The 18,768-nt window shown below is 42.8% G+C and overlaps 1 pseudogene; it reads right to left on the bottom strand.

The window, feature by feature from the left end:
• Positions 1 to 5,932: 5,932 nt before the first annotated feature.
• On the bottom strand, positions 5,933 to 7,598 carry LOC138091450 (elongation factor 1-alpha 1 pseudogene; annotated as a pseudogene).
• Positions 7,599 to 18,768: the final 11,170 nt, after the last annotated feature.

Here is an 18,768-nt window from a genome sequence, read left to right as displayed (position 1 = left end):
TATACATACACACCCATAAGCAACACCTAAACAGCCCAACATAAATAACGTAAATAGATCAACATGGCGAACAAAGAAAACCAAAAATTATATCTACCAGAACAAACCTAACTAAAGCACAAACTGCAAAACAAACCTAGAGCAAGGTGCCAACTGGGGAATAAAGCGATGCAGATGAAACTAACAGATATGTCGAGAGAAAAGCAAAGAAAGAAAAGAAAGACTAGATATGCAAAGTTAGACGTAGATAAAGAGGAGTGTCTCATTGGAATGACTGATGTTCAGGCTGAAACTCCAATGCTTTGGCCACCTGGTGTGAAGAACTGCTCATTTGCTCCACGTTTCCCAAACTCCAGCTCCCAGCCGCTGCGCCTCCCAGGGGACCCTCATTCCTGCCTGGGGTGTGGATGGCTGTGGCAAGGACTGTCTGATTCTCATTCCATTTAGGCTGCCACAGATCAGCTGTTTCACTCTCAGCCTTAAATGTCTCTCCTGTGACTCAGACAATTGCCCCGATGTGGGGATCAGACCCCTGCTTCAGTTCCCCCACCTGCTGAGGGCAGGTCCAGTCCTGATGACACTCCTGTTTTCCCCCTAGTTCCTTTGTCCTGCCAAGTTTTGCGTGGTTCTCTGTGTTCTCTCCCTCTGGTCAGGAACTCCTGTCCGCTCTCAGCTGGTGCTCTGCCTGCACTTCTGAAGGTGTAGTCCTGATGTATCATCTGTGGAGAGACATGTATCCATGTCCACCTACTCCTCTGCCATCTGTTCTCCTCCTGCTGTTTTGCTGTGACTTAAATTATCTGACTTGGGAACTTCCCTGGTGGTTCAGCAGTTAAGACTGCATTTCCAATGGAGGGACTAAGTTTCAACCTCTGGTTAGAGAACTAAGACTCCACGTGCAGAGTAGCATGGCCAAAAAAGATATTAAATTATCTGACTAGGTTGTCTATATAATGATCAAGCTAGTCAAAGGCTTCCCTGATAGCTCAGTTGGTAAAGAATCCACCTGCAATGCAGGAGACCCCGCTTCAGTTCCTGAGTTGGGAAGATCCTATCCGAGAAGGGATAGGCTACCCAGTCCAGTAATCTTGGGGTTCTCTTGTGGCTCAGCTGATGAAAAATCCACCCGTAGTGCGGGAGACCTGTGTTTGATCCCTGGGCTGGGACAATCCCCTGGAGAAGGGAAAGGCTACCCACTCCAGTATTCTGGCCTGGAGAATTCCTAGGTTGTCTACATAATGATCAAGCTAATCAAATAGTTATCTATGTATTTTCATATGATTATAGTGAGCCAATCTCAGATTGTAAAAGGAAATGGGGCTTTTTTCTGATTAGCTGAGAGTTTTTGAATTATTTTAAAAATATAGGCATTTTTCTTATAGTTTCCTTTGTTGTGCAGAAGCTCTTAAGTTTAATTAGGTCCCATTTGTTTATTTTTGGTTTTATTTCCTATATTGTGGGAGGTGGGCCATAGAGGATCCTGCTGTGATTTATGTCGGAGAGTGTTTTGCCTATGTTCTCCTCTAGGAGTTTTACAGTTTCTGGTCTTACATTTAGATCTTTAATCCATTTTGAGTTTATTTTTGTGTTTGGTGTTAGAAAATGTTCTAGTTGAAGTAAGCCAGAAAGAAAAACACCAATACAGTATACTAACACATATATATGGAATTTAGAAAGATGGTAACGATAACCCTGTATGCGAGACAGCAAAAGAGACGCAGATGTACAGAACAGACTTTTGGACTCTGTGGGAGAGGAAGAGGGCGGGATGATTTGGGAGAATGGCACTGAAACGTGTATAATATCATATAAGAAATGAATCACCAGTCTAGGTTCGATGCAGGATATTGGATGCTTGGGGCTGGTGCATTGGGATAACCCAGAGGGATGGTATGGGGAGGGAGGTGGGAGGGGGGTTCAGGAGTGGAAACTTATGTACACCTGTGGCAGATTCATGTTGATATATGGCAAAACCAGTACAGTATTGTAAAGTAAAAAAAAAAAAAAAAAAGCCAAGTGCAAAAATAAATAAATAAAATAAAAATATAGGCATTTTTCATTTAGTCTATTTTACTTGTGTCAACTGGGATATTCTGGGATACTTTCAAATCTTTATTCCAGGCAGCCTGCTAGGGTCACAAAAGCACAAAGGTAGTCTGAATAATTCAGCTCTGTCCAAATGTGTGATTAGCCCAGAGGCTTCTCAGGCAGATAACAAGATGCCAAACTTTAAAATTAGAAATTCCTCAGGCTGAGAAAAATAAGCTTGACAGTTGATTTTGTAAGCAATACTGGGTCATATCATTTGGTACTTTTTTATTCCACAAATAATGTTGCCCACCTGCCCTGTTGAACTTCTATAAACAAATACTTGTCAGGACTTCCCCAGTGACCCAATAGTTAAGAATCTCTGCTCCCAATGCAGGGGGCATGGGGGTCACTTCCTGGTTGGAGAATTAAGATCTCACATGCCATATGATGTGATCAAATTTTAAAAAAAATTAAAACTGAATACTTATCATGTGAGCAAAGGTATCTAGGGCTGCCAGGGGTGAGCATCCCAAGAAGCAAAGTTGGTGTGTCTCTCAGAGACCACCCGTCATTTCATTTCTTTGATTTTGGTAGTCTGTGGTTCCACTCCATTCTGTACCATTTCTTACCAACTTATTAAGCACATATAGGTCAACGGACCTCTCTCTAGGTTCCACTGGGTTAGGAGAACAGGAAAAAACACCCACAGAGTTCTGTCTCTTGAAGTGTTAATTTATTTAATTTAGATCAAGTTGAACCAACATGTCACCACTTGAAAGGAAATTCTTTTATAAAGGCCAATATGTTGATTATAGAATGTGTTGTAGTTACTTTCAACATTAGCCTGATAAAGATGGCACTCCACTGAATTAATAACTGTAGGACGTTTACCAGTGGAAATGGCCCATGTAAGGTAAAGAATCCACCTGCCAATGCAAGAAACACGGGTTTGATCCCTGGGTCAGGAAGATCCCCTGGAGGAGGAAATGGCAACCCATTCCAGTATTCTTGCCTGGGAAATTCCACAGACAGAGGAGCCTGGTGGGCTAGAGTCGGACACCACTGAGCATACATACACACAAGTGAATGACATTGTTGAAGATTTGGACTTGAGCCATTTCATGCAAAATGTGAGGCACAGCAAAGAAGTGGAAGTAAGGCTCCTGTTATCTTAGGAGGAGCAAGGTCTGCATGGATAATGAATCCAGTCTTTCTAGGTGTGCTTGCAGCTATGAAGGTGCAATAGTATGATGATGGGTCTCTACTGGTGCGTAGTCCCAACCAAGGGACAATTCCTTCCCAAAGTTGCATACAGAACAACCACCTTATTAATTTCCCTTTCCTAACATCTCCTCAATTTCTTCAAGGTGAATAGTATTACTATCAAATCTAGAAAGGTAATTCAAACAGCCTTTCAATATGTGTCCAGTTACAATGCTCTGAAATTTTTCCTGGTGCTATTAAATATAACTGTATATATTTTAGCCAAACATTATTGGAGTTTTCCTTTCCGTTTCCATAGCAGTCAGTGTGTTCATGTTATGGAACAGAAGGGAAAAAAATGCTTATTTCCATATTTATTTTGTGTGTCACTTCGCCCCCAAGTGATTGATCATTTAAAGCAAGTTATTGGGCATGCTTCCCGAAAGCTGTAAATTTGTTCTCTTTTTTCTCCAATGCTGACTTTCAGTATAGCAATATAGACAGCAATGTTAAAAACAAAGTCAAAACAAGCTTACAATTTTTAAACGCAACTTTATTGACATAAAATTCATATGCCAATGGAACATAGCCACTTAACATGTATAATGCAATGGTTTTAATATATTCACAGAACTATGCAAAATTCCCTAATAATTTTAGAATATATTAAAAGAAATATCCCCATGAGAAGTCACCCTCCATTCTCCTTTTCCCCGAGCTCTCTACTTTCTGTCTGTATACATTTGGCTATTTAACATATTTCTTTTAAATGGATTCCTATATGATCTTTTTGGACTGTTTTCTTTTCCTTAGCATAATAGCTTCATCCATGCTGTAGCATGTGCTGCTGCTGCTGCTAAGTCTCTTCAGTCGTGTCCGACTGTGCGACCCCATAGACGGCAGCCCACCAGGCTCCCCCGTCCCTGGGATTCTCCAGGCAAGAACACTGGAGTGGGTTGCCATTTCCTTCTCCAATGCATGAAAGTGAAAAGTGAAAGTGAAGTCGTTCAGTCGTGTCCGACTCTTCGCGACCCCATGGACTGCAGCCCACCAGGCTCCTCCATCCATGGGATTTTCCAGGCAAGAGCACTGGAGTGGGCTGCCATTGCCTTCTCCGCTGTAGCATGTATTCATACTGAATTTCTTTTCATGGCTGGATAGTATTCTGTTGTATGGATATAGCATGTTTTGTTCACCCTTTCATCAGTTATGGATATTTGGGTTGCTTTCACTTATAGGCCAATTTGAATAATATTGCTATGGCTATTTGTGTATAAGTGTTTTTATAGACATGTATTTTCAGGTTTCTTGAATTTATACCTAGGAATTGCCGAATTGTATGCTAAATCATATGGATTCCTTGCTGGTTCAGTGGTAAAGAACACTCCTGCCAATGCAGGAGACTTGAGTTCTATCCCTGGGTAGGGAAGATCTCCTGAAGAAGGAAATGGCAACCCACCGTACTATTCTTGCCTGGGAAATCCCATGGACAGTGGAGCCTGGCTGGTTATAGTCCTTGGGGTCACAAAGAATCAGACATAACTTATCAACTAAACAACAACATTGGTAACTCTGTGTGTGATGTTTTGAGGAACTGCCAAACAGTTTTCCAAAGTGACTAGATGCTCTCACAGCAAAGGGTTTCAGTCTTTCCAAATCTTTGCCAACATTTGTTATTGTGAGTCTTTTTGACTGCAACTGTCCTAGTGGATGTGAAGTGGGATCTCATTGCGGTTTTGATTTGCATTCCCCTAATGAATAGTCAAGGCTATGGTTTTTCCAGTGGTCATGTATGGATGTGAGAGTTGGACTGTGAAGAAAGCTGAGCACCAAAGAATTGATGCTTTTGAAGTGTGGTGTTGGAGAAGACTCTCTTGAGAGTCCCTTGGACTGCAAGGAGATCCAACCAGTCCATCCTAAGGGAGATCAGCCCTGGGTGTTCTTCGGAAGGAATGATCCTGAAGCTGAAACTCCAGTACTTTGGCCACCTCATGCGAAGAGTTGACTCATTGGAAAAGACTCTGATGCTGGGAGGGATTGGGGGCAGGAGGAGAAGGGGACGACAGAGGATGAGATGGCTGGATGGCATCACTGGCTCGATGGACGTGAGTCTGAGTGAACTCCGGGAGTTGGCAATGGACAGGGAGGTCTGGCGTGCTGCGATTCATGGGGTCACAAAGAGTTGGACACAACTGAGCAACTGAACTGAATGAATAGTAATGCTGAGCATCTTTAACGTACTTGGACTATTGTATATCTTCTCTAAAGAACTGACTTTGCAGAGCCTTTGTCCATTTTTTAGATTGGGGTCTTTTTACTGCCAAATTGTCTGATTTCTTTAACACACATATGATTTGTAAATGTTTCAAAATATTTTCTGTACTTCTATGGGTTGTATTTTCACTTTTTTAATGATTTACTTGGAAGAAAAAATGTTTTTAATTTTAATAAAATTCAATATATCATTGTTTCTCTTTGACACTTTTGTTTTTGGTATCAGATCTAAAAAAAAATTGCCTAACTCAAAGTAATAAGATTTATTCCTATGTTTTCTTCTGAGTTTTATAGTTTTTAGCTATACATTTAGGTCTAAGATTTATTTTGCATTAATGGTATAAGAAAAGAATTCAACTTCATTCTTTTACATGTGGAAATCCTATAGTCTCAGGACCATTTCTTTTTTTTTTTTTTTCTCATTAAACTTTTTTTAATGGGTCTCAAATTCTGTGACAGATTTTTGGTCAAGTTGTTTTCATTAAAAAGTACTGATTTTAAAAACTAATAACTTAAACTGCCACACACAAAACATATGGTCCACAAAAACATTCTCCTTTCCTTCTGAAGGTTTTACGACGCATTGTTATCATTAACCAGTCTTTTACTATTAAACTTAAATGGCCAATTGAGACAAACAGTTCTGAGACCGTTCTTCCACCACTGATTAAGACTGGGGTGGCAGGTATTGGGGATAATATTCATTTAGCCTTCTGAGCTTTCTGGGCAGACTTGGTGACGTTGCCAGCTCCAGCTGCCTTCTTGTCCACTGCTTTGATGAAACCCACAGCGACTGTCTGTCTCATGTCACGCACAGCAAAACGGCCCAGGGGAGGATAATCAGAAAAGCTCTCGACACACATAGGCTTGCCAGGAACCATATCAACGATGGCAGCGTCACCAGATTTCAAGAATTTAGGGCCATCTTCCAGCTTTTTCCCAGAACGACGATCAATCTTCTCCTCCAGCTCAGCAAACTTGCAAGCAATGTGAGCTGTGTGACAATCCAGCACAGGTGCATGTCCAGCACTGATCTGGCCTGGATGGTTCAAAACAATCACCTGAGCTGTGAAGCCAGCAGCTTCCATGGGTGGATCATTTTTGCTGTCACCAGCCACATTGCCACGACGGACATCTTTGACAGACACGTTCTTGACATTGAAGCCCACATTGTCCCCAGGAAGGGCTTCACTCAGTGCTTCATGGTGCATTTCTACAGACTTCACCTCGGTTGTTACATTGAGTGGAGCAAAGGTGACCACCATGCCAGGTTTGAGAACACCAGTCTCCACACGACCCACAGGGACGGTACCAATACCACCAATTTTATAGACATCCTGGAGAGGCAAACGCAAGGGTTTGTCAGTTGGGCGAGTTGGTGGCAGGATGCCATCCAGAGCTTCAAGCAGGGTGGTCCCACTGGCATTGCCGTCCTTACGGGCGACTTTCCATCCCTTGAACCATGGCATGTTAGCACTTGGCTCCAGCATGTTGTCACCATTCCAGCCAGAAATTGGCACAAATGCTACTGTGTCGGGGTTGTAGCCAATTTTCTTAATGTAGGTGCTGACTTCCTTAACAATTTCCTCGTATCTCCTCTGGCTATAGGGTGGCTCAGTAGAATCCATTTTGTTAACGCTAACAATTGGTTGTTTCACACGCAGGGTGTAAGCCAGAAGGGCATGCTCACGGGTCTGCCCGTTCTCGGAGATACCGGCTTCAAATTCACCAACACCAGCAGCAACAATCAGGACAGCACAGTCAGCCTGGGATGTGCCTGTAATCATGTTTTTGATGAAGTCTCTGTGTCCTGGGGCATCAGTGATGGTAACATAGTACTTGCTGGTCTCAAATTTCCACAGGGAGATATCAATGGTAATACCACGCTCACGTTCAGCTTTCAGTTTGTCCAAGACCCAGGCATATTTGAAGGAGCCCTTTCCCATCTCGGCAGCCTCCTTCTCAAACTTTTCAATTGTTCTCTTGTCGATCCCGCCACATTTGTAGATCAGATGGCCAGTCGTGGTAGACTTCCCTGAATCTACGTGCCCAATGACAACGATGTTGATGTGGGTCTTCTCCTTTCCCATTTTGGCTTAGGTTTAATGGTGGTTTTCACGACACCTGTGTCCTGGCGGCAAACCCGTTGCTCAGGACCATTTCTAAAGAGATTATTCTTTCCCCAAATAAATTGTCTTGGTACCGTTGTCAAAAATCAATTAAACATAAATATAAAGGCTTATTTCTGAATTTTCAATTCTGTTCCACTGACCTATATGTCTATCCTTATCTGGTACCACCCTGACTTAATTATTGTAACTTTGAAGTAAGTTTTTAAAATGGGAAGAGTGAGCCATCTATCTTTTTTTTTTTCTTTTTTAAGGTTGTTTTGGCTATGTTGGGTCCTTTGAATTTTCACATGAATCCTAACATCAGCTTGGTCACTTCTGCGAGAAGGTCAGGTGGGAATCTGCAGATCAATTTGGGGAATATTACCATATTTACTATAACATGTCTTTTATGCATGAATGCAATAGCTTTTCTTTTGTTTACATCTTTTAAATTTCTTTTCAACAGTGTCATGTAGGTTTCAAGGTACACATTTTATGTGTGTCAGGCTAGATTGAAGCCTGTACTTGAGGGAAAAAAAACAAACCCTGGGATGGAAAGAACTTTTGCAGCAAAGATTCAGCAGCAACCTGATAGCTGAAAACTGCACAGTGGGTCTGGTGATGGGCTGCTGTTGATAAAGCAAGGTCAAGGGCTGGGATATTAAGGATGTGGCTTCCTAGTGAGCAGGGGTAACCTAGGGTAGCAAGTGTAAAAGTGAGGATACTGAGAGCTCTCCTGACATCCTCACTATGTCCTGGCCCCCTTGATCCTACTGACCTGGGCATGTTTTAGCAATGGATAAGAAATGCACCAGGGAACCCTAAGTTCTTCAACATCAAGCATATCGTTAACCCTTTGCAGCAAACACTTGTCCCCACCAAGTCCACATGTCTGAGTGTCTGCTGACCCACCAGCTAATGGGGATCTTGGTCTCTCGTAGCTGGCCGCCTGCAAATTCTTCAGGGTTCCTGGGTGTATTCTGTCTGACAGCTCTGTGCAGATAATGGATGAGTACAGCACCAACTTTTTCAAAAGGCAAAATCCCCAGGGATAAGGTAGACCCAGAAAATTCATCTCCCCTGGAAAGAGCTCAAGGAGACTGGAGACTGCCTGTGGTGATGAACTGGTCTATACTTGTGACAAGCTGGTATTGCTCCTGAAAGCGGCAATGGGCTTCAGGCACGAGAGAGCTCAGGAGACAATCTCTCTGAAAAAGATGAAGCACAGATAATGGTTTTATTTCGTCTGAACCAAACAGGAAACCACCTCCCAAACCCTTTCAATCACTCTGCCATGTCATTATTCCCCTCCTTTAACACTGCTCATCATCCCTGACAGTGAGAGGAAGACCTCCAGGATGGCATTTATTTCAGGGAAGTGGATGTATCAGCTCCTTGTGTGACCTCAGAGGGGAAATATTTGCAAGCTGAGAAGTGTCCACAGAAGCCATCCCTCTTGGTAGCTGTGTTTGGGAGTAAAGCTGACATGTTGTTGCTGGGATTAGATTTCTTTTTGAAAATAGATGTTTGGGAGAAAATGCCAATTTCTTTCCACCTTGCCTTGTCCTCTCCTCACCATCCCTATCTCCATTCAAGTTCTGTCTGGTCTCAGGATAGATATTGCTGTCTAGAATTAGCAAAGACAGAAACAGGACTGGGTATTCATCTCTGGAACTTCACTGGTATCTGAACTTTAGGTAGCCCCCCGTGTCTTGACATCAGGCACCCTGCTCTCATCCTGCCCCTGCCTTGGACCAGCTGGTGTTGAGAACCCCCTGGGAAAGCTCTGCTTCTACACCCCCCAGTGAGCAGGTGATCTATTAGGCAAATCCTTCTTTTGGTTTCTCTTTACACTCCTATTTTCTATTGATTTTTTACAATGCAAAATCAGGCACACCCCACACTGAATATGAAGACTCTAACACTGTCCAACTTTGCAATTCCACAGTCCTCTCTGCAAAAAGAGGCAGCTGTCTAAGGGGTGTTTCAAGTCTAGAGTTTGCACTAGATTAGCACTTTCAAGAAGATGAACTGTGCCTCTTGTTCTCAAAGAAGAGTTAAGGAAGCAAATTGCAAATAGATGAAATGATAGGAAATACAGATGACCCTTGAAAAATGTGGGTTTGTGTGGGTCCATTTACATATTTTTTTTTTCAATAGCAAATACTACAGTACACCATGATCTGAAAGTTGTTAAAACCGGGGATGTAGAACTGTGGATACAAGGATTGCATAGATGGAGGGCAGACTATACATTTTCTACTGGGTGGAGGGTGGGTGCCCCTAATCCCCATGTTATTCAAGGGTCAGCTGTACTTGATGAGGTCCTAGGGGCCATAGACACTCAAATAAATGGAGGCTCTTTTTACATAGGCACCATGAATATGTGAGTGTGTATATACGTGTAGTTGTTCAGTCACCCAGTTGTGTCTGACTTTGTGACCCTGTGGACTGCAGATGCCAGGCCTCTCTGTCCCTCACTATCTCACAAAGTTTGTAAAGTTCATGTCCATTGCATCAGTGATGCCATCCAGCCATCTCTGACACCCTCTTCACCTTCAGCAATCTTCTCCTTCTCAATCTTTCCCAGCATCAGGGACTTTTCCAATGAGTCAGCTATTTGCATCAGATGACCAAAATACTGAAGTTTTAGCTTCAGCGTCAGTCCTTCCAATGAGTATTCAGGGTTGATTTCCCTTGAGATTACCTGGCTTGATCTCCTTGCTGTCCAAGGGACTCTCGTGAGTCTTCTCTAGCACCATAGTTCAAAGGCATCAGTGCTTCCGCACTCTGCCTTCTTTACAGTCCAGCTTTCACAGCCACACGTGACCACTGGGAAGACCATAGCCTTGACTATACAGAGCTTTGCTGGCAGAATAATGTCTCTGCTTTTCAACCCACTGTCTAGGTTTGTCTTTGCTTTCCTGCCAAGAAGCAAACATCTGATTTCATGGCTGCGGTCACCATCCGCAGTGATTTCAGAGCCCAGGAAGAGGAAATCTGTCACTACTACCACTTTCCCCGCTCTGTTTGTCATGAGTGGGGCCGGATGCCGTGATCATAGTTTTTTTAATATGTAGTTTAAAGTCAGCTCTTTCACTCTTCTCCTTCACCCTCATCAAGAGGCTCTTTTGTTCATCTTCGTTTTCTGCCATTAGAGTGGTATCATCCACATATCTGAGGTTGTTGATGTTTCTCCCACCTGTCTTGATTCCAGCTTGTAACTCATCCAGCCCAGCATTTCTCATGATCTGCTCAGTGTATAGATTAAACAGAGTGACAGCAGACAGTCCTGATGTACTCTTTTCTCAATATTGAACCAATCATTTATTCCATACAGTGTTCTAACTGTTGCTCTTGACCCACATACAGGTTTCTCAGGAGACAGGTAAGATAGTCTGGTATTCCCATCTCTTTAAGAGCTTTCCATGGTTTATTATGCTCCACACAGTCAAAACTTTAGAGATACCTAGGGAACATTTCATGCAAAGATGGGGTCAGTAAAGGACAGAAATGGTATGGACCTAACAGAAGCAGATGATATTAAGAAGAGGTGGCAAGAATACACAGAAGAACTGTACGAAAGATCTTAATGACCCAGGTAACCACAAAGGTGTGATCACACACGTAGAGTCAGACATCCTGGAATGTGAAGTAAAGTGGGCCTTAGGAAGCATCACTACGAACAAAGCTAGTGAAGGTCATGGAATTCCAGTTGAGCTATTTCAAATCCTAAAAGATGATCTGTGAAAGTGCTGCACTCAATATGCCAGCAAATTTGGAAAACTCAGCAGTGGCCACAGGACTGGAAAAGGTCAGTTTTCATTCCAATCCCAAAGAAAGTCAATGCCAAAGAATGTTTAAACTACTACACAATTGCACTCATCTCACATACTAGCAAAGTAATGCTCCAAATTCTCCAAGTGAGGCTTCAAGAGTAAGTGAACCAAAAACTTCCATATGTTCAAGCTGGATTTAGAAAAGGCAGAGGACCCAGAGATCAGATTGCCAACATCCATTGGATCACAGAGAAAGTAAGGGAATTCCAGAAAAGCATCTACTTCTGCTTTGTTGACTATGCCAAAGTCTTTGACTGTGTGGATAACAACAAACTGTGGAAAATTCTGAAAGAGATGGGAATACCAGACCACCTTACCTACCTCCTGCAAAACCTATATGCAGGTCAGGAAGCAATGGTTAGAATTGGACATGGAACAACAGAACTGGTTCCAAATTGGGAAAGGAGTATGTCAAGGCTGTATATTGTCACCCTGCTTATATAAGTTAACTTATATGCAGAGTACATCATGCAAAATGCTGGGCTGGATGAAGCATAACCTGGAATCAAGATTGCCGGGAGAAATATCAATAACCTCAGTATGCAGATAACACTACCCTAATGGCAGAAAGTGAAGAACTAAAGAGCCTCTTGATGAAAGTGAGAGGAGAGTGAAAAAGCTGGCTTAAAACTCAACATTCACAAAACAAAGATCATGGGATCCAGTTCCATCACTTCACTGCAAATAGATGGGGAAACAATGGAAATAGTGACAGACTTTATTTTCTTGAGCTCCAAAATCACTGCAGATTGTGATGGCAGCCATTATATTAAAAGATGCTTGCTCCTTGGAATAAAAGCTATGACCAACCTAGACAGCATATTATAAAGCAGAGACGTTCCTTTGCCAACAAAGGTCTGTCTAGTCAAAGCTTTGGTTTTTCCAGTAGTCATGTATGGATGTGAGAACTGGACTATAAAGAAAGCTGAGCACTGAAGAATTGATGCTTTTAAACTGTGGTGTTGGAGAAGACTTCTGAGAGCCCCTTAGACTGCAAGGAGATCCAACCAGCCCATGCTAAAGGAAATCAGTGCTGAATATTCATTAGAAGGACTAATGCTGAAGCTGAAGCTTCAGTACTTTGGCCACCTGATGCAAAGAACTGATTCATTGGAAAATACCTTGATGCTGGGAAAAATTGAAAGTGGGAAGAGAAGGGGACGACAGAGGATGAGATGGTTGGATGGCATCACCGACTTGATGAACATGAGTCTGAGCAAGCTCCAGGACTTGGTGATGGACAGGGGAGCCTGGCATGCTATAGTCCATGGGATCTCAAAGAGCTGGACATGACTGAGCAAGTGAACAACAGCAACACAGTCAAAGGCTTCAACGTAGTCAATGAAACAGAGGCAGATGTTTTTCTAGAATTCTCTAGCTATCTCTATGATCCAGTGAATGTTGGCAATTTGATATCTGGTTCCTCTTCCTTTTCTAAGTCTAGCTGGGACATCTGGAAGTTCTTAGTTTGCATAATGCTGAAGCCTAGCATGCAAGTTTTTAAGCATGACCTTACTAGCATGGGATTGTCCAATGGTTAGCACATTGTTTAGTACACCCCTTCTTGAGAACTGGGATGCAGATTGACCTTTTCCAGTCCTGTGGCCACTGCTGGGTCTTCCAGATTTGCTGAAATACTGAATGCAGCATCTTGATGGCACCATCCTTTAGGGTTTTGAATAATTCTACTGGAATTCTCTTGCATTCCCTAGCTTTATTAACAGCAGTGCTTCCTAAGTCCCACTTGAATTTGCTTTCCAGAATGTCTGGCTCTGGGTGGCTGATCACACCATCATAGTAATCTCGTTCATTTGGATCTTTTTTGTACAATTCTTCCATGTATTGTTTCCATTTTGTCTTGACCTCTTCAGCGTCTGCCATGTATATACGTATGTATGTGTGTGTGTATGTATGTATAATTCGTTTATACAGACACCTGCACGTATATATATACACAGAGAGAGAGAGATCACTTAAGATTGAAGCATCCTATGATGTAGGTAATATTTATTTCTACTTTACAGATGAAACAGTTCAAACTACTTGCCCAAGGACACCCCAGACTGAGAATCCAACTCAGATGGCCCGGGTTCAATGTTTTCACCTGCTCAGTATCAGTCTCCTTTCTTCCAGGGCTTCCTTTTTTCAGAAACAGCCTACCCCCATGTTGTGTAGTCTTCTGGGGACTGTCAGTCAAGGGGTCATGCCCTGCTCTGCCCAAAAGCAAGTAGGTGATCGAGGTCACTCTATCCTAGGAGCCAGAATTCTGAAAGGGCCAGCACAGTGACGGTCGGGGCCAGTTCACCCCGTGATTGTTGCACAAGAAACGGTCTCATCTGTTCCTGCAGTCCACACTCCCAAGGCCACTCTGTGCCAGCCCTTGCTGAGGGCTGCTCCTTTAGGCTGCCCCTCTGAGCTGCGAGCTTCCCTTCTGCACAGGGAGGTGGATGCGGGGGAGTGCCGTCAGATCCCCTCTCCTGGGCCACAGGGGTGCTGGCCCTGCTGGCTCACAGCCAAGGCCCTCCCAGTGCTTGCCCTCAGCCACACAGAATCTCGTCCAGGGCACAGCCTGCAGGGGTACAAAGACCTGGCCCTCTTGGCTCAGCCTGGATTACCAGCAAGGGCATCTCAGGTCCAGAGCTCCCCCTGGGGTCAGCTGAGCCTTCTGCTGCGGTCACAGTTCAGCTGCTTCTCCCTGCCGCCTTCGCTCCCTCGCAGGCGCGGCTCCCGTGGCCGCTCGCAGTGTCCCTGCTGTCAGAGTCCAGAGAACGCAGCCTGAGACTGCAGCGCTGAGCAAACTGCTGCAGCCTGCTGCCAGAGACCCCTGACTGAGTCAGCCAGGCCTATGTACCTCTGTGTGGGTCTCCTAGAGCTGTCCTCACAAAGTACCACAGACTAGGTGACTCCGACAGCAGACAGTAATTTCTCACATTTCTGGAGGCTGAAAGTCTGAGGTGTCCACAGGGTCGGTTTCTTCTAGGCCTCTCTCTGGCTTGTAGACGGCCGTCCTTCCCTTTGTCTTCATGTGGACTTCCCTCTGTGTTCGTCTGAGTCCTGGTTTCCTTTTTTTATAAAAATACCAGTTATGTAGGATCAGGGCCTACCCATATGACCTCATTATAACTCAATTTCCTCTCTCAAGGTCCGCTCTCCAAATACAGTTACATTTTGAGGTACTAGGGCTTCAACATATGAATTTGGGGTGGACACTTGTCAGTGTAGAAAAACCTCTATAACCTGAATTCCTTCCCCATCAACACTTGTCAGTCTAGAAAAACCTCTTTAGCCTGAATTCCTTTCCCACTCTACTGTTTAGCAATACCTGATTTGGAATCTAGTCTGTGAGCAGATGAGTCTGGATGCTTAACTCTCTTGGTGCTTAACTCTTCTCACTGCAAACTGGATACAGCTGCAATGTGTGACTCTAAAAGGCAGCGAATAATATCACTGACAGTACAGGAGCTAACAAATAGGAAGGACAATTAAGATGCATCCATTTTAAGTGAATAAGAACTGTTGTCTTCCTTTGAGATGTAGCCAAGCTGTCAAATCAGTGGAGGAAGGTGACTGGGTCAGGGTGTCAGGGTAACCAGCAGTCATGTAAAAATAAATCAAGTTGGAGCTTCTTTGTAATTATTATTAGTATGAAAAAGAATATCTTAGGACTTTTTTTTTAATGACTTTGGTATGGAAAGCACCTTCCTAAGACTGTCCCAAGATCTAAAAGCATTTTTAAAGAGGGATCAACTTAGCCACATTAAAAAAAATTACCATCCACATCCTGAGTGATGTGCAGCTAATTAAGACTGGAAAGAAAGGGAGAAGCTATGAGCCCAAGGCCCCTGACAGCATAGACTGTGTTCTTGCTTCCTGGGGGTGTCTGCAGACCCACTGCCCACCTGTGGCGTCGCTAACCCATTCTGTCATCAGCCGGTCCAAGTGATCATGGCTTGGTCTGTGGAAACTGACTATACCTTTCCATTTGCTGCAAGATTAAAGGCCTTTTGGCTGCTGCATGTGTTATTTGTGGCTGCTGCCCCAGCTCCAGCCAAGGTTGTAGGATATGAAGTGTCAGACTGGAATGAGGATATGGAATTCGATCCCTCTGACTAATCACCGAATAGCAACCAACTCTGCTAAACTCTCCTTGTGAAACAAAGAAATAAAGGCTTCCATCCCTTAAAAAAAAGTCATGGAAATAAAAACAATAAATAAAATCAAAACTATGAAAAAATATCTGTCACATGTACTACTGAAAATGTTTATTTCCCCAACTTATGAAGAATTTCTACAGGGCAACAAGGAAATGCTCCAGTGAACAAATGGGCAAATGACAGAAACTATTCAGAGTTAAGGAAATACTATTAATAGAAATGATACGTTTGAAAAAGTACTCAGCTTAACTAAAAATAAGAGAAAGTCCTATTAAGTCAAGTTAAGACTATTGGGGGTACTGTATTTTAGCTATCACATTGGTAAAGATAAAGATCAAAAAATAAAAATTGTGAGCACTCTTGGAATTGTTCAGGATGTGGGAGCATTATCACAAAATGTTGGTACAGGTATGCATTATTCCCTTGTCAGTGGGTGGCGACTGGTAATATCCATGAAAGTAAAAATGCACACACCATGTGACCTAGAAATTCTACAGATCTTCCCACATAGTGAAATAGAAGGTTCACAAAGGTATATACTTCAGCAGTATATGTAAGAGTTAATGAAGCAGCAACAATTCTGGGACAAAAACGGATTGTTGAAGCTCAGTATTCATCCTTCTCTCCTTCTTTCTTAATAGAACCCCCACTTTTCCACTGACTCCCTGGATTGTGATGACATTTCCCATCTTCCCTTCCAGCTAGGTGTAGCTTCGTGACTAGTTTTAGAAGATGAGATATAACTGAAAGGATTTTGTGAGCTGGGATGTGTCCTTCTTGGTAGGGAGCATGTTTGCCTTCAGGCTGGATTGCATATATGAAGGTTGGAGCTCAGGCAGCCACCTTTAAACATGAGAAATCCACATGCTAAGAGCAGAGGAACAGCAAGATGAGAGGACATTCAGTCTCTGAGACACTAGCTACCAACAGCAGCCCTAAGCCACCTAACTCTGCTCATCTTTCTCATGACATACACTTCCGTCTTATTTAAGCCACTCAGTCATTACTTTAGGTATTATTAAAAAGACTTTGCTGAAATAAACCATGTGTACATATATAACATTGAGCATTAAATAACTTTTTTAAAGAATGAGGCAAATCTATTGAGGTTTACACAGTAGTACATGCAGGTATGCTGCGATGAAATCTTTTACAAGATATACATTTTATGTGGAAAAAAGGCACATAAAGATGTTTTAAATTGTTATAGTTTCTGCAAAGAATAAAAATCTCTAGATTATGTGTTGTTGATTTGTAGACTACTTCTTTTTGGAAGGGCACGAGACACTGGTAACAGTAGTTAACTCTGAGCAAGGGAACTAGGGAAACAGGAAACAGAGACTTCTAGATCTATGCCCCTGGGTACCTTTAAGATTATGGGTTCCCAGGTGGCGCTAGTGGTAAAGAACCCGCCTACAATGCAGGAGATATAAGAGACACAGGTTCGCTCCCTGGTTCTTCCCAGGGCATGGCAACCCACTTCAGTATTCTTGGCTGGAGAATTCCATGGAGGGAGGAGCCTGGGAGGCTATGATCCATAGGATCACAGAGTCTGACATGACTGAAGTGACTTAGCAGGCACTCATGTACCTTTTGGATTTATCCTTTGTGTATGTATATCTTATTATTTACAGTAAGTAATATAATTTAGAAAAAATGAGAGGATGCAGCTGAGGATGTCTAGCGTGTTCTTCTGTTTAGGGATGAGGCAGAGATATGGGAATTGCTGGGGCAGGGGGAGAGGAGGGACATGTGTAACACATAGGATGTGACCCATATGTCACAGGCTAAAGGCTGACGGCACAGTGTTAGAACCAGCAGAGAGGGTGGCTGGCTATCAGCAAAGAGATGCAGAGAAAAGCCACGGGAGGGAGGAATCTGTGTAACCAGTCTGAGGGGACCAGGTTCTGACTACATGAGTTTTCTGCCCAAGACAGAAAGATCAGCCTCACTTACTTCTAGAAAATAACACAATATGATCTGTGCATATTGAAGGCAGAGCCAGAAAGTGATTGAATTCTCTAGGGACCGCCTAAGCGTGACAGCTTGTTTGCTGTAATGAAGCGTGTTTTTCCTTCCTCCATCTTAGAGTGTTTTTGATAGATATATATATTTTTTCCTGCTGAACCTTACAATTTTTTTTAATTGGAGGATAATTGCTTTGTGTTGGTTTCTGCCACACAGCAATGAGAATCAGCCATATACATATCCCCTCTCTCTTGAGCCTCTCTCCCACCCCCCTACTCCACCATTCTAGATCATCGCAGAGTATTGGGCTGAGTTCCCTGTGTTATACAGATGCTTCCCTTTGGCTATCTATTTTTTGATAGATATATTCTTGAAAGTAGAGCTGAAGATGTTTCATCATCTGGGTACAGAAAACACACACAAACAGAGTGATTAGAGCTAGGTTACAAAGTGTTTTAAAGGTGCCAGAGGAAGTGAGGAGCTGTCACATTGAGGCATCACCTGCAGGGCAGTGGCAAGTAAGACACAGGACTCTCACCCTTAACAAGTGTGCTAAGGAAATTGGCAAGGATGCTGCTTGAGTTATAAACATACTAATCAAAACTGGACTGACTGAATACAAGTAATTCCAGTCAGGATCATTATATGAACTCCCTAATTAACAGGCAGCCAAGTAGCTCTCATATATATATATATATATATAGAGAGAGAGAGAGAGAGAGATGTTTAAGATTGATTTTAAGTCTTCTCTGAAGACAGCAATAAAGCCTGTGAACATATTTATTCAGGTTCAAAAATCTGTCCCACATACCTAGTGAAGTGACTTTAAAAAACTGGTGATGCCAAGTGCTCATAAGAAAACGGAGCAATTGAAATCTCCTGTGCTGCTGGTGGGAATGCAAAATGGTACAAGCTCTCTGAAAAACCATTCTGCTTAAAAAAGTAATAACATTCAACATGGACTTAGCTAGACCAAGATATCCACTTCCTGGGTTTTTACCCAAAAGAAATGAAAACTTAGATTCACATAAAACCCTATATGTGAACCTTTATAGTGGCTTTATTCATAATTGTCAAAAAACTGGAAACAGCACGCGTCCTTTAACTGATAAATATACAGAATGTGGTATAATTAAGTACTGCTGCTGCTGCGAAGTCGCTTAAGTTGTGTCCGACTCTGTGCAACCC

This window comes from Capricornis sumatraensis, chromosome 15 (genome assembly GCF_032405125.1).
Source record: "Capricornis sumatraensis isolate serow.1 chromosome 15, serow.2, whole genome shotgun sequence".
NCBI lineage: Eukaryota > Metazoa > Chordata > Mammalia > Artiodactyla > Bovidae > Capricornis > Capricornis sumatraensis.
This window is presented reverse-complemented; position numbering and strand designations above follow the sequence as displayed.